Genomic DNA, 13,532 nt, shown 5'->3' on the forward strand with positions numbered 1-13,532 from the left:
TCAGAACTTGTTCTCTGAAAAGAAGACAATTTCCCTTTATTTTGCCCCTGGCATGCAATTCATTATTAAGCATTAAAGTTGTGTCAATTATTTTCATATTTGATTATAATCCCACTTATTCTACCAGCTAATCAAGTCTTCTTTAAAGACATGTCAGGCAGTGGATATGAGCTGATGTACAGAATGGAATTATTTGTGATTTTGTTTCCTGCTTAACCATAGCGATTGGTTACTTAATTCACCCTCCTACCACCACCACCACACTACCCATCACCCTCATTCCCCAGCAAGATGGACAGCTTACCCATTTGTTTTCATCAGTGGGAGATTGAACTTTCAAAGTTACCCTTCAGGTAAACAGAAGAACCAGGTTCAAGTACTTGTTTGAAATGGGGATGAACCAAGCTATCCTGAGAACTCTGTTGTTAGTATTAACAGCTTCACAGTTATTCGGCTTGAGGTGTAATTATTTTACCATTATTACATGCAAAGCTTTTAACAAAACAGTCGTTCCCTCCATTTAAGCCGAGAGTTTTATAATTTATTACATCTCTCTGGTCATCAACACACTATACAAACAGTTGGCCACTGGTGACCAATTACATTAAGGTTAAGCAACATAACTTTAAATTAGAAATAAGCTAATGTATCTTCATCAAGGGCCTGCTGTGTTTTCACTGCTGTTTATGAGATGATACTAAATGTGGATATAGAGCACGCTCACTGGGACCAATTCCTTTCGGCCTGAAAATGGGAAAGTCTCGGGTGTACCCGGGTCCAGAGCTAATTAATGGGATAACATCTGCTTTAAGCATTCAGCTGCAGTAATTTCTATCAACTTCCCTGCGAAGGGGCAGGGGAAACTGTCAGAGAACTAAGTATCTATCATGAGCTGTATTAATCTGTGACAGGACTGCAAAAGGCGCATTTCGGTCTTGGTTTTATATTTATTTGGGGTGTTGCTATTGTCAGCATGGGTTTTTCTCCCATCCTTCTTCCTTCAGTGCATGAATAACTGTGGAGGTACATAAGCAAGTAACCTATAATATACACACAGGCCAGGGAGCCATTCCTGTTTTCAAAAATCCAATGTAGAAGAGATAAAAGGCAGGAATAAAACAGCCATGTTCCTTCTGAAACAATCGGTTTTAGCCACAAAGACATTTATGTTGTTTTATCGTATTACTTAAAAACACAGTAGGATTTGCTAAAGAGAAATACCAGTACTGTAAAACAAGCTTCAGAAGGGATAAGCCCACTTATTTCATGTTGTTTCATGTTATCAGCTCTTGTACAACATGATTCCAGCTTCAGTAGCAACTAAATAAAGGCACCTGTCCTGTGTGGTCATACACAGAAATCTAACCTGCATGGAAGGAAAAGTAATTCGCTGACAACTTAAAATAAGTGACATGTATGGAGGGAGCAAAAGAAGCAACTGCTGCAGCAGAAGTTTCTGACCAACTCTAATTCTTCATTCAGGTATTTATTTTTGTTTGTTCATTTCTTTGTTTGTTTTCTGGGGAAGTGGGAGAAAACGTTATTTTAAGTAAGAGTTCAGGACATAGTTCCATGTGTATGCTGTTTTGGAGTAAGCCTCGATCAGTATGCTCCCCACATATATATATATACAGTCATACAGCCAGGCAAACAGCACCAAGCTTTATGATCCCAATTGTCAACAGAAAGAGGAGGGGAAAAAATACATGGTTTTTAGCAATTGAGCTGAATTATGCTGATGTCACTTTTTAATAACCATGGACCCAGTAAACGGCATACATAAAATATGATCCTGAGGAAGGAATTACAATAATGACCATTCACCTTTACCTGAAAGCTGATGGGGTCCAAGGCCAAATATCAGCTCACAGTGAGTGTGGGGGAATTCATGGTCTAAAATTCCACAGCCTCCTAAAACGGTTGTCACTCAGGGTTATTTATGGAAATGAAATAGAGAGGAGAATCAGGATATTTTTTTAAAAACCTTAACACTTACACCACAGGGAAAAAAAAAGACTGCATTTTCTTTAGATACTTAATAATGCTATGAAATTTTTAATCTTGCTAAACTGAAATTGTGGTTGTCTCCAATTCACATATTTATGCAATAATCTTGTAGTAAACTAATAAGTTGTGTTGGTTAATTGCCAAGCTATTTTACATACAGTTAAGTTGTGCATATAAAAATAGGCATGATGAAACATGTAGTGTTTTATAACCCAAGGCAACTAACATGCTCATACCTAATGCGTGCACACACACTGTAACCCAGGGCAAATTGCTCATGTTAGTTACTACCACAGGCTGGCAGGCCAGAAAATACATTTGGTGCCTAATATGCATAAGCACAGAAATATGGTCAGGCTCATTACTGTAATAAAGCTGTGATTTGCCAGCAGGATCAGTAGAAACACACTCGAAGCAGTCTGTCCCTTCCACTAGCTCACGTGCCATAAAGCAATAAGGTTGTAACAAGGGTGAATCCTCAATTCAGTTGGGCTACCTTGTCTGGGTTATTTGAGCCCTTATTTGCCTTAAGGGGCCCATTTGCTTGTCCTAATGTGTACACAGTGATAATGTAGCCATTTACACAATAAGGAAGGTCTGCAAACAGTAGTCGGCTCTGCAATAATGTGGAGTAGCAAGAGTGTGAAGAACTGGCAACGGTTGGTCCAATTACATAATTCCACGGAGGCATCTTCAAATCAGAGAGGTGGCTTTTGAATGTGCTTCAGAGTAAGTAGGGTACTGGACAAGAAAAAAGCCAAATGGATTTCTCTTTAGTGCTTTGATGAAATTAGAAGCGGGTTGATGAAAGAAAATGCCTTGGGTCCTCTGCTTGAAGTTTCCATATTACACAAAAGACTCTTGAAAAATTATAGAATTTACATTGAATAGCATTTACATTACTTCCATTAAGATGGAAGTTTCCTACTTGGAGAGAAGGCACTAAGGGGTCATTCCCCCTGAGAAGGGACATTCATAATCACACAAGAAGAGGCTGAGTGAAAAGATGAAGGTAAGGTGGCCCCAAATGGGCCATGGTGCCCGCAGTGCCCCAAGCATCTTGGAGCCCTATCCTGCTGTCATAGGTCAAGCCACAGGCTTGTGAAGGACATTCTTTGTCAGCAGACAGCTAGAAAATTGAAATCCAGGTTTGAGGTGCCCTGGCAGAAACTTCAAAGATCGTATGGCATATACTTTACTCCTAACCCTTCTTTTTGCCTTTTCTAGCTTTAATGAGAGTTAGTTTTGTATTTTTCCATGCCATATAAACAAGCTGAAAAGCTGGGGGTGGAGTATAGGAAGAAAATAACAAAATTAAATACCTGTAAGTCATATGTCTTTCCCAAGGTTTGGGAGAGATTCTATTCTTCAATTAGAAAAAAGAGTCCAGAATCATACACATTCCACTTCCAGCATTTTTTATCAGACTTTTCTACGATAAATATTAAGAGTGCTAAAGAACCATCATTGCTCTGGCCAACAGCAAGTAACTGCTTCTTGGAAACTGTGTTGGGAAAGCTTCTGAGGTCACCTGCAGTCTCAGCACGCACCGAGAAGAGACTGGGAGTGTGTTCTACAGCTCTCACCCACAGGTGCCAACTCCCAGGTCCAGATGGCATTCGCAGCATTTCCATCTTCTCTCAGCAGAGATGCCTTTCTGCACCCCTCATTCTTCAAGATGCAACTCCACAGAACACTTTTACACCCTCTCCATCTTGATGCACTATGGACTTGAGGTTAGATTATATAAAGAAGCATTACATGTCACATATATTATATATTATGCTTATGTTACGTATGTAGTACTAAATATGAATAATTTTTAGTCACACACCTTCACATGGAAAATAGAATATGCAAAAGTAATGTTATATTTATGTTGACTCCCTGTGGGAAATGGACATGCCATGGTGTAAGGAAAACGAAAGAGACCCAGAGAGGGTGAAGAGCACGTCTGGGTGGGCCTAATGGGCAAATGGAGAAGACGGCTCTCCAGGTTCCGTAGCATCTCAGATGCCAGCAGAATCGTTACTGTGAGCTGATATATCACCTCCAGGTTGCCCCAAATTGAAGGCAAACAAGCTACTAGGCAGAGGTCACCCACTAAATCAATAATATCAGTCCCTACTATCAGATCAACTAATAACTTCCAAAGAGAGGGTAGGAGTTAAGGGAGCTGCAAGGTTTTTTGTCTTATTATTTTAAAGAGATGGGGAGTAGATTGAGTAGGAACATAAGCAGCAAAGAACTACTCTGGGAAAGGTCTCTCCAGATAGAGCTGACTGTGAAGGCTCTGGGTTCCTGAGAATAAAAGGTGTCAAATCAAATCAACAAACATTTTCTACATACCTTCTAAATGTACTGGGCTCTAATGAATAACGCAGAGGTACCTCATGAGCAGATGTTTGAGTCACAGATAGTAGCCTTAGTATGGAAGATCTCGCTCTACTTTAAGAGATCACTTATCTTTGTTTTTACTTATTATCATGATTTTTTTAAATGTGATGTTTGCTCTGTATCAGAAGAAAGAGAACTACAGCTAGCATTTTTACACATATGTATAGCTCTCGCATCACATTTCTGAGGATTCAACATTTTCCCCCATGTGGGCACTCTCGCTATCACATTTTATCCCTGTGAACCTCCCTGCCGATGCTTAGCTTCTAAGCCAGGTCTCTACCCTTGAAGTGCCTATGCTTTCAAGACAGAGGACAGATGAGACAAAAGAAGAGAGGGCCTACCCATATGCAATATTATAAATCTCCAGAGAGCAGCGAACAGCTAGCTAGCTTGCCATTGGCCAGTGCACCGTCACAGCCTGGGCCAGACGCAAGGAAGCACCACAGAGACATGTGAGCAGAATGGGCCTAACGTGTGTTTCATGAAGTTGCTCCGGCCGGTCCAGAGATCACACTCAGAATGGGGCTGTACCTCATCCTGGGAAGAAAGGATCGTCCCAGTCCTCCTTCAGTTATACACAAAATTGGTCTGGGACTTTCATATGTAGCCACTTCGATTATTGGTGTACTCTTTTACAGACTCACTCTTTGAAACTTAAGGTTCCTGGGAGGGAAACCCTGGTCCAGGGAAACCAACACAGCCATTGATGTTTTGTTTAGAGTACTTTGTGTGCTCAGGTTGTTCTTGCCTTCCTTTCCCCATGCTCCCCTTTCCCCCCACCCCCTGTGCAGCCTCCCTAAGGTCTCTCTGGATTCGATCTACTGACCTGGGAGCTGGGGCTGGATTTGAAATCTTCTGAACGGTCCTTAACATGCCAGAGTTAACAGGCCTGCCTGGGCCAGCTGCTGTCTCAGGGCTGCCACAAACTCTGTGGACTGTTTGGCAATAAAAATCAGCTATAAAAGTGTGAAAAATACCAGAGACTCAAATGGCGGAGGGGGGCTGAGGGAGAAGGCTCTTACACCCTCTTAGTGGACATCTGATTTATTTTTTAAGTGGAAAAGCCATTTTTATAGCTACTGTAGTTCAATTATCTCTAATTTTACATTTTATGCAAATCCTTGCATTTTAATTGCAAATGAGAAGGAAACATTTTTTAAAGCAGAGAAACAAGGTATAGTTTCGTATTTTCTTTTCAATTTTTAATTCTTATTCTTGGTTCAGCACCATTAAACTTTTAAAACTCTTTTTACATAGTTGTTTAAAATTATGTGTAATTTAAAGCACACTTGCATGTTCACAAACACCCATAGCCTTAAACAAGCAGCTAATTTTATTCCCAGACCTCACTTTCACTCTTGGAGAAGATATTCTGATGTTCTCCTATGTGCAGTTTCAAAAGACTGTAAAAGGATGTACTTAAAAGAATTCCCCAAGAAACCTGGTGTCTTACAAATGAAGCACATTGGAATGTATTCTAAGCATAAGAAACCTGCTGCGAGTTCTTTGCCTGGGTGCCCAGATTTCTAACCGTACAATGTTTGACAACCATCTCTTCTGGGAGGTGAGTAACGAGCTCCTTCTGACTTGTAGTGTTGCTGATTTGTATGGTGTGAACACTCCTGTCATTTCAGGGTACCAACATAGTACCACTGAACCTGGAAGTGAAAGGGATGGGCTCCACTGGCCCTTGGGAGCAGAGTCAGCTCCAGCACACCACTACTCCTAGCCATCTGGATATGCTTTGGGGATCTCAACTGGCTTTATTCTGATGTGGGGTCTCCAGAGGTAAACAGCCAATAGAAAACAAGATTTCTGCACTGGATAAAGGTTTTAAAGATTTTATACACTGACAAGAAACTTAGCATAATGCTTACAAATCTAGAATAATGAGTTTGAGTTAAGAATCTGGCAGTTAAACCAGCTACCTAACTTGTGCCAGAGCTTTGCCATGGAGTCTGTCTCCTCATGTCTCAAATGAGGATAATAATAATAAAGTTTGCTCGGCTGTGTGGGCTTATCTTCTAAATAGCAAAGAGCCAGAAGTTGTAGAAGTACTTGGTAAACTAAAAGAGATATGCAAATAAAAGCTAAATGTCTTCAGGGTTTATTTAACAATTATTGGTTTAGTCACCACATATGTCCTGATGTCACCATGGGAAACACAAGGATGTACACAACATTAGTCTATGCAGACTGTGATGAGTGATCTCCTGAGGACATTCTGTCATGGCCATTTGTGGGAAACGGAATCCTCCCCGAATCTTGAGAAAAATCAGCCAAGAAATTAGGAAAAGAGAAAAAAAGTATTCTCTCTTGCGCAGCTTAAAGCTTAATTTTGATCTGTGCTAGTCTCTGCTGGCAAGGACCAGGGGGCCCTGCGAATGCGATGACCGACACTCCCTGGGAGGAATGGGGAGCGTCCACAAAAGGCCACATCGACGGTGAGGCCTTAGGCGAGCTCCGAGCCCTCAGCCCCGGCCCCCTCTCTGACAGCAGTATGATGCTGGAACCTTGCTCGGTGGCCCACACAAACGGTCTCTGGCCAAGACACTTTCCCGTCCGGGTCCTCCCTTTCCTTACCACCCATATTTCATTCTAGTGTGCTGAGCAGAGGGAACATAATCGTTTGCCTCCAACAAACAGCCAGACTCCTCTGAAAACAGAAGCAAACGAGAACAGAAAGGAAGGCCGTGAACGTGGCACTTCTCATTAGGCCCTCTGCCTAACAGTAATTAGGCTTGCTCGGGCGGATGTCGGACTCTGGGCAGCTGGTCCAATACTTACTTCCGTACAGGAAAATGAAGAGCACGTATGAGTCCCCGACTTCTGCTTCTTCTCTTTCCTCCCTTCCCTTTGTGACTTCACGCTGGTTTACAATTTGTGTTTTCACCACTGTAGTTAATTCTAAGACACAGTCGATCAACTCATAGCCTCCTTAGTAATGGAAGTGCCTCTAAATAAAATTGCGTAAAGCTCAACAATTCAATGGAGAGAATCCCTACCAGAGTCCTTTCATCTTGTATTTAGCTGGCTACCCTTCACTGATGTTACATTCATAGCATAATTAACGAAAGAAGCTTTTCTTCTGACTTGCCTAAAAAGCTATGCCTGGCGACTTGGAATTTCTCTGTTTATCAGGAAGCACTACTACCGAAATGGTCTGAGACCTTTCCGCATAACCCCTGGCAGCCAAAATACTCCACCTTGAGCATGTGATTGAAACCTGACAGGCTGAAGAATACACATGCCTCATAATGCATGTCAACAATTTTACTATCTGGTACAAATGGAAACTTGCTGAATTTATTCCCTAAAATGCTTTTTATGCTTTTCTTGGTTCTGGCTTAGTGGTAATGTATTTAAATGTCTGGGAGAAATATTCAAAAGAATGAAACACATAACTTCAGTTGAGATGCCTACATTTCAAACCAAATACTGGCAGATCAGCGAGCATCTAGGTTAATACTATCTTTATTTGATTAGGATAATTCACAGAGACACTGACTCATTCCTTCAGATCCTGCCTTTTAACCAATCAATATTTTTAGGGTTATGGTTTTCAGAAGGCAGGTGATAATTTTGGAGAGAACATCTCAAGGTGCTGCTGCCATTGAATGCATATTTAATGTGCTCCTGGAGTGACAGAACACAGCAAGGTTGGCATCTCCCCCCAGAAAACATGCACATGTGCACACCCACGTCCACAATGCCACTAACCTTTGAATTCTTGAAGCTCTGAGACAGATTTAGCATACCAGCTCTTATTCATATCAATGACAATTTGAAAATTTAAGGGATGGGCAGTGACCACCTTCCTTCGGATGGTCCTATTTCTTTGCACAGAGGAGCCCCTGAGAAGGCGAGGAAAGAAGCAGCTGTCCACGCAAAGATCAACAGTGCAGCCAGGAGGAAGGAGCGGTGGGGGCAGTGAGAGCTCCCAGCTGGTAGTTCACCTAAATTAGCACACCTTGCTATCTACACAGAGTAGGGGGGTCACAAGAAAACTGCAGAAGGTAGGGGAAAACAAAGAGCAAAAAATTAGAGTGGGATTTTTTAGAATGTCATTAAAATATATCTATTTTAATTTCACATGACTAAAATTATCTGCTTGCTTTGTATTAATTTTGCCTTGACTGAAATTAGTTGTCAGTCCTCTGTTTATAGCCTAATTACCTTTTTCCTGAAAAAAAAAAGGAAATAACAATAAATTTGCAAGGCAAAAGCTACACATTTGTAGTATTAGTACAGATTAGGGATGGTTCTAGGAACAGGGTTTGAAAATCATTTAAATGAATCTGGCAAAGCTTTGCATTTCTCAGAAGACAATAATTTTGCTGATTCTCTCCTCACTGTTTAGTGCTGTGGTTATGACTCATGGCCACAAACACGTGAGTATGAGCAGGGCTCCGGGTGGTGACAGTTTAGTGTCAGCTATTTTATTTGGCTCTCTTATCAAGCCAGCTAGACGATCAAGTGTTTACCCTCAAGACCATGGGTTGGCAAAATTTGCTGTTAAGTGCCAAATTGCAAATATTTTAGTCTTTATGGACCATAGAGTCTCTATCACAACTACTCAGCTCAGCTGTGGTGCAAAAACAGCCACAGACAATAGGCAAACAAATGAGTGTGACTGTGTTCCAATATTATTTTATTTGCAAAACCAGGCAGGAGGCCAGATTTGGCTTATAGGCCATACTTTGCTCTTTGCTCATACACAAGGTCTGCCCAGGACAACTCAACCAATGGGATGTGGGAAGAAGCTAATGTATGCAAAGCACTGAACAGAGTAAGTATTAAACAAATATATTTTGAACAAAAATGAGTGTCAATTAAACTAAAAACAAAATAACTTTCCTCAATACCAGAAACGTGGAGCTCCCTCCAAGATGGAACCTATGAGTTTAAAAAAAAATCTCTGTTTTGGTGACTTCTTGTAATCAACAAAAATAAGTAGTAGGTGAATATGACAAGACACAGGAAAGATAACCAAATGCACCCTGCTTACGAAGCTAAGCAAAGGTAAGCTAAAAGCTTAGCTAATTGCTCTGACAATTAGCCAGAGAACACCACCACGTTACAATACCAGTAATAACTGAGGTTTACAATTACACCCTTCTGCCTTTGAAAGAAGGGAACAGTGTAGAAAGTGTTGCCAACATCAGGGTGATGTGAAATGTACTTTTTAAAGATATGCATCAAAATGAGCCACATTTAAGAGAAATCATCCTTCTTGAAAGGATGAGTTTCAGTTATCTCACAAATGAGCACCAGAAATGGGGAAACAAGTTAATGGTCTCAGGCTTGGTGCTGCTCTTCACTTTGTGGCTGGTTTCTTCATCTATATCACAAGGGTCAGCCCAGATGATCCCTGGTACTCAAACCCTGACTCTCAATCTTATGATTCAAATGCTAGCTTCAATTATTTGTATTTAGGTTAGCGGAGCCTTGACTTATTCTATTATGGTTTTACTTAAGGGTGAAAATATTGAACTAACTTCGTTTTTTCCTCTGTTGAGCAAGTTTCCATTCTACTCGTTCTGCCCCACCCCAGCCGCTTCCCAGCAAGAGTCTCACGTTAAAGGTTAAGGTGGCCCATCTCCCCACCAGCCAGCCAGAGACAGGAAGTGCATCCCGGACAGCAGCCAAAGGCCCCCTTCCAGGCCGAGCTGCAAAGTCATGCTGGGCATCCTGAGCCTTCCTCAGCTGGAGGGGCTTTCCCCACTCAGTGCCTGGACCATTGCCAAGAAGATCTGTCCAGCTGTAAGCTGATTCTATATAGTTATTTTCACTTATTTTTTATTTCACAAGATGTAAACGAATCTGTTTAACTAGGAAATCACGTCCCTTGAAAGTGATTATAACCTAATTTGACATGCACTATTTGTAGACTTATTCTAGTGTTATGATGAATTCACTGTGTTTACATAAATAGAGATTTCTGTGTAATTAGTATATGATAATGTAAAGAGTTAATCACATGAAATCCCCCAAAGTCTCATTTGGGTGAATTTTTTTTTAAATTTGAAAGTAAAATTTCCTTTGGAAATAAAGTGGGACCATTTCCAAATTCTATAAATCTTCTTTGAGAGCCTTACAAAAGCAACTACTTTCCACATCCATTCCTGTTTTGTTGCTCATTAATATACTCAGATAATTTACTGTGTACCTAATATGTGCTAGACCAAGAAAGATAAAATAGACATGTGTTTTGCCTTCAAGAGCATTATATTTAAACAAGTTTGGAAGCATTTCATGGAGAAAGGTGAAGCACTGTTTTGATCTTTGTCTTTGATAATTACTATGTTTCTTGATTAACAATATAATGGAAGAAAAATACAAGATATAAGAATGATATTCATAGCAAGGGATATCAAGAGGAGAGAGAGAGACAAAATTAGGATAAAATTGCAGAGGAAGAGCTGCAAATATTTTAAATTTTCCTTATTCTGTGTCTTATTGGCAAGGAAAGGAATGTCCCCCAGATTGGAAAATTTCACTAAAATGAGTAAATATTCACATAAAGAATGACCCAATATTCTATACTTATATACCAATTTAAGAAAGACCTATTTGTCTATCCTCCTGAGGTTAAATAAATGTTTCTCTTTGCATTTATTCACTTCTATTCATTCCATTTGTACCATATGCTCAGCTTTGTTTCACCGCATTTGAGGGTTAAAAATGAAGTGGAAGGCCTGCCAAAGTATACCACACTGTGCATACAGGGAAGAGAGTTGGAAAAGCACCTACAATGGCATGTATTTTAGAAAGGTGACAACGTCAGTGCATGTGGATTCGTCACAAACACCATCCTCTCTTATCACTTTCACTGGGCGCTGCACATTCAGGTGAATCAGGAGGAGAAAGAGTCTTCATTTCTCCTCAGAGTGATATTCCTCCATCATTAGGCTTCAAACCTCTCAAATCCTTGGGCTCCTTTTTTCATTGTGTTTTCTAGAAGACAAAATGACATTTAGACATAGTTATAAGGTAATGTCTTTAGTGAAATAGAGTACTTATTTTTTAAAGAATGAATTCCATAAATTCCTATCCCAAAATTGTCAGAATAAGAGACAGAGATTCATGAATGGAATGGATTACAGGAATTACCTCTAGTCCCCTTAAGAAGTCCAAGTTACTCTTTTAAAGCTAGGGTCCCAATGCTTCAATGAAATTTTATTTAAATCAATGTACAGTGACTAAAGTACTTAATATGCTCAATAATTCATGAGTTCAATTTGTTTACTTCAAAAGAAGGGAAAAAAAGCACATATCACTTAGTAGTGAGGTCCTATAGAACTAAAAAATATTGTTTATTATAATAAGCATGGTGTTATACCACTATTTGTTCAACTATTTATTCCTAAGCTATTTCTAGACTTGAATTCTTCTTAAATCATCAAGTTAAACTACCCTTAATACCCTACAGGGGAGCTAATGAGCTGGGTAAAGCCTACTTGCTGTGCAGTATTTCATGCCGGTACAAGTTCCCTTTTGTTCTCCAATTACAGATGCAGTACAGGGTCATCACAGTGAAGAATCATAGTAACATACTTTGGATCCTAGTTCTGCTATTAGTATCATGTTCCTTTGAGCAAGTTACTCAACCTTTCTGTGGTTGGTTTCACTTTCTGTAAAATGGGAATAACAATTCCCATTGTTGTGGGGATTTAAATAACATACACAGAGAGGACTTTTGAGTATTGCCTGGTACATGGGAAGGATGCAGGAAATGTTGATGAATTCTTGTGGAAACAGCAGTGATCACACTGGCCTTGGATGGCATTTGTACACTCACTGCTATTTTTCTCTATTAAACTCACTGCTTGTTCATTTTTATTCATCCTAAATTCTAAACCCTTGTGAGACATTACCAGTGCCAATAGGAGCCTAAGGTAGTAACAAATGATCCACTTAAGGGTGTGCAATCTCCCCACCCCCAAATTCCCACTACGTTTTTGTCTCCCAGTAACTGGCTAATTATGAAGTGACTGTTCACAACAACTTGCTTATTTGTATATTTGACATTTCCAATGGAAAAATGTCTAGTTTTTTTAGTGTCTAAGTAATAATGACACTGTCAACAATATATGAAACTTTCTGATAAAAAGACTCCTTTTTAATATCTATCTCTCATTTTGGCTTACTTTCCATTCTAACTGACTGTACTCTCCCAACCCAGCTACAGAAGGCAAGCACATAGGAAGTACAAAATTTTCAAGTTTTTCCTCCCCTTTCACCCATCAGTGTTTCCTAAACTCCTAATGTAAGCTTAGTTATTTTTGACATAAGTTCCTTGTTTGTGATAATCATTTTAGGAAAAGAAATAATACTCCTGCTGCATCTATAGCATTTTCACAGTGTCATGTCCAAGCTGTCTTGACACAGTCTCTAGGGAACAACAAGAAGTTTCTGAGGAGAGTCAGAGATGAGGGATTTGGTAAGACTGCCACATGCCCCAGTTCTAGGGTAAAATGTCTCAGTTTTAACATGCTGCCTCCCCTGTGTCCCAAGAGCAGATCTAATGCTCTTGTCCTCCAGATTTCTGTTGATTGTGATAGTGCTGCTTGAAATGGCAAGAAAATGGGGGTAGAACTGGAGTTATCCAAATCAAAAACATGTTGGATAGACCCACAATCCGATAACAGACACTCAATGAGGCCTCCCTGAGGGCTGTCAGGTTTTTCCCAGCAGAATATTAGTTGGTTACTGAACATACTCGAGTGTCTTCATTTCAAGACTTTAAATCTATAAGCTTTGCTTAATCTTACTAAATAAGATACCTAGAAAATGGAATCCCTTGTACTCTCAACTGGTATGTTGAGAGGAAAGCATGCCCCTGTATCAGTGCTCTTTCCACACTGGAAGAAAGTGCACTCTTACGGATGTCTGCGTTGGTCTGCTTACTAAAATGTCTATTGAATCGTTTAATGCAGATGCTTTTCAGAGTTTTCAATGGAGGCACAAGAGAAATAGGTTTTTTGTTTTTGTTTTAATTTTCCCTAAGTTCCAAAATGCCACATTTTGGATTTGAGAAACCCAAATAAGAGACAAAAATATCAGAAGTGTCATACTAAGTGTTATATGGGTTTCTAAATATGTTTAAGAAAGAGCTTTATGTG

At 40.0% G+C, this 13,532-nt stretch overlaps 1 long non-coding RNA gene across 1 annotated transcript in view; it reads right to left on the reverse strand.

Annotated features, from left to right (window-relative positions):
* Positions 1–10,779: 10,779 nt before the first annotated feature.
* The window catches only part of LOC118932494 (uncharacterized), a 572,106-nt gene continuing 569,353 nt past the window's right edge, over positions 10,780–13,532 (reverse strand). The window contains exon 5 of the long non-coding RNA XR_005032802.2: positions 10,780–11,364. This is a non-coding gene — a long non-coding RNA (uncharacterized LOC118932494). The remainder of the gene's footprint in view (positions 11,365–13,532) is intronic.

Source organism: Manis pentadactyla, chromosome 2, assembly GCF_030020395.1.
Source record: "Manis pentadactyla isolate mManPen7 chromosome 2, mManPen7.hap1, whole genome shotgun sequence".
Lineage (NCBI taxonomy): Eukaryota > Metazoa > Chordata > Mammalia > Pholidota > Manidae > Manis > Manis pentadactyla.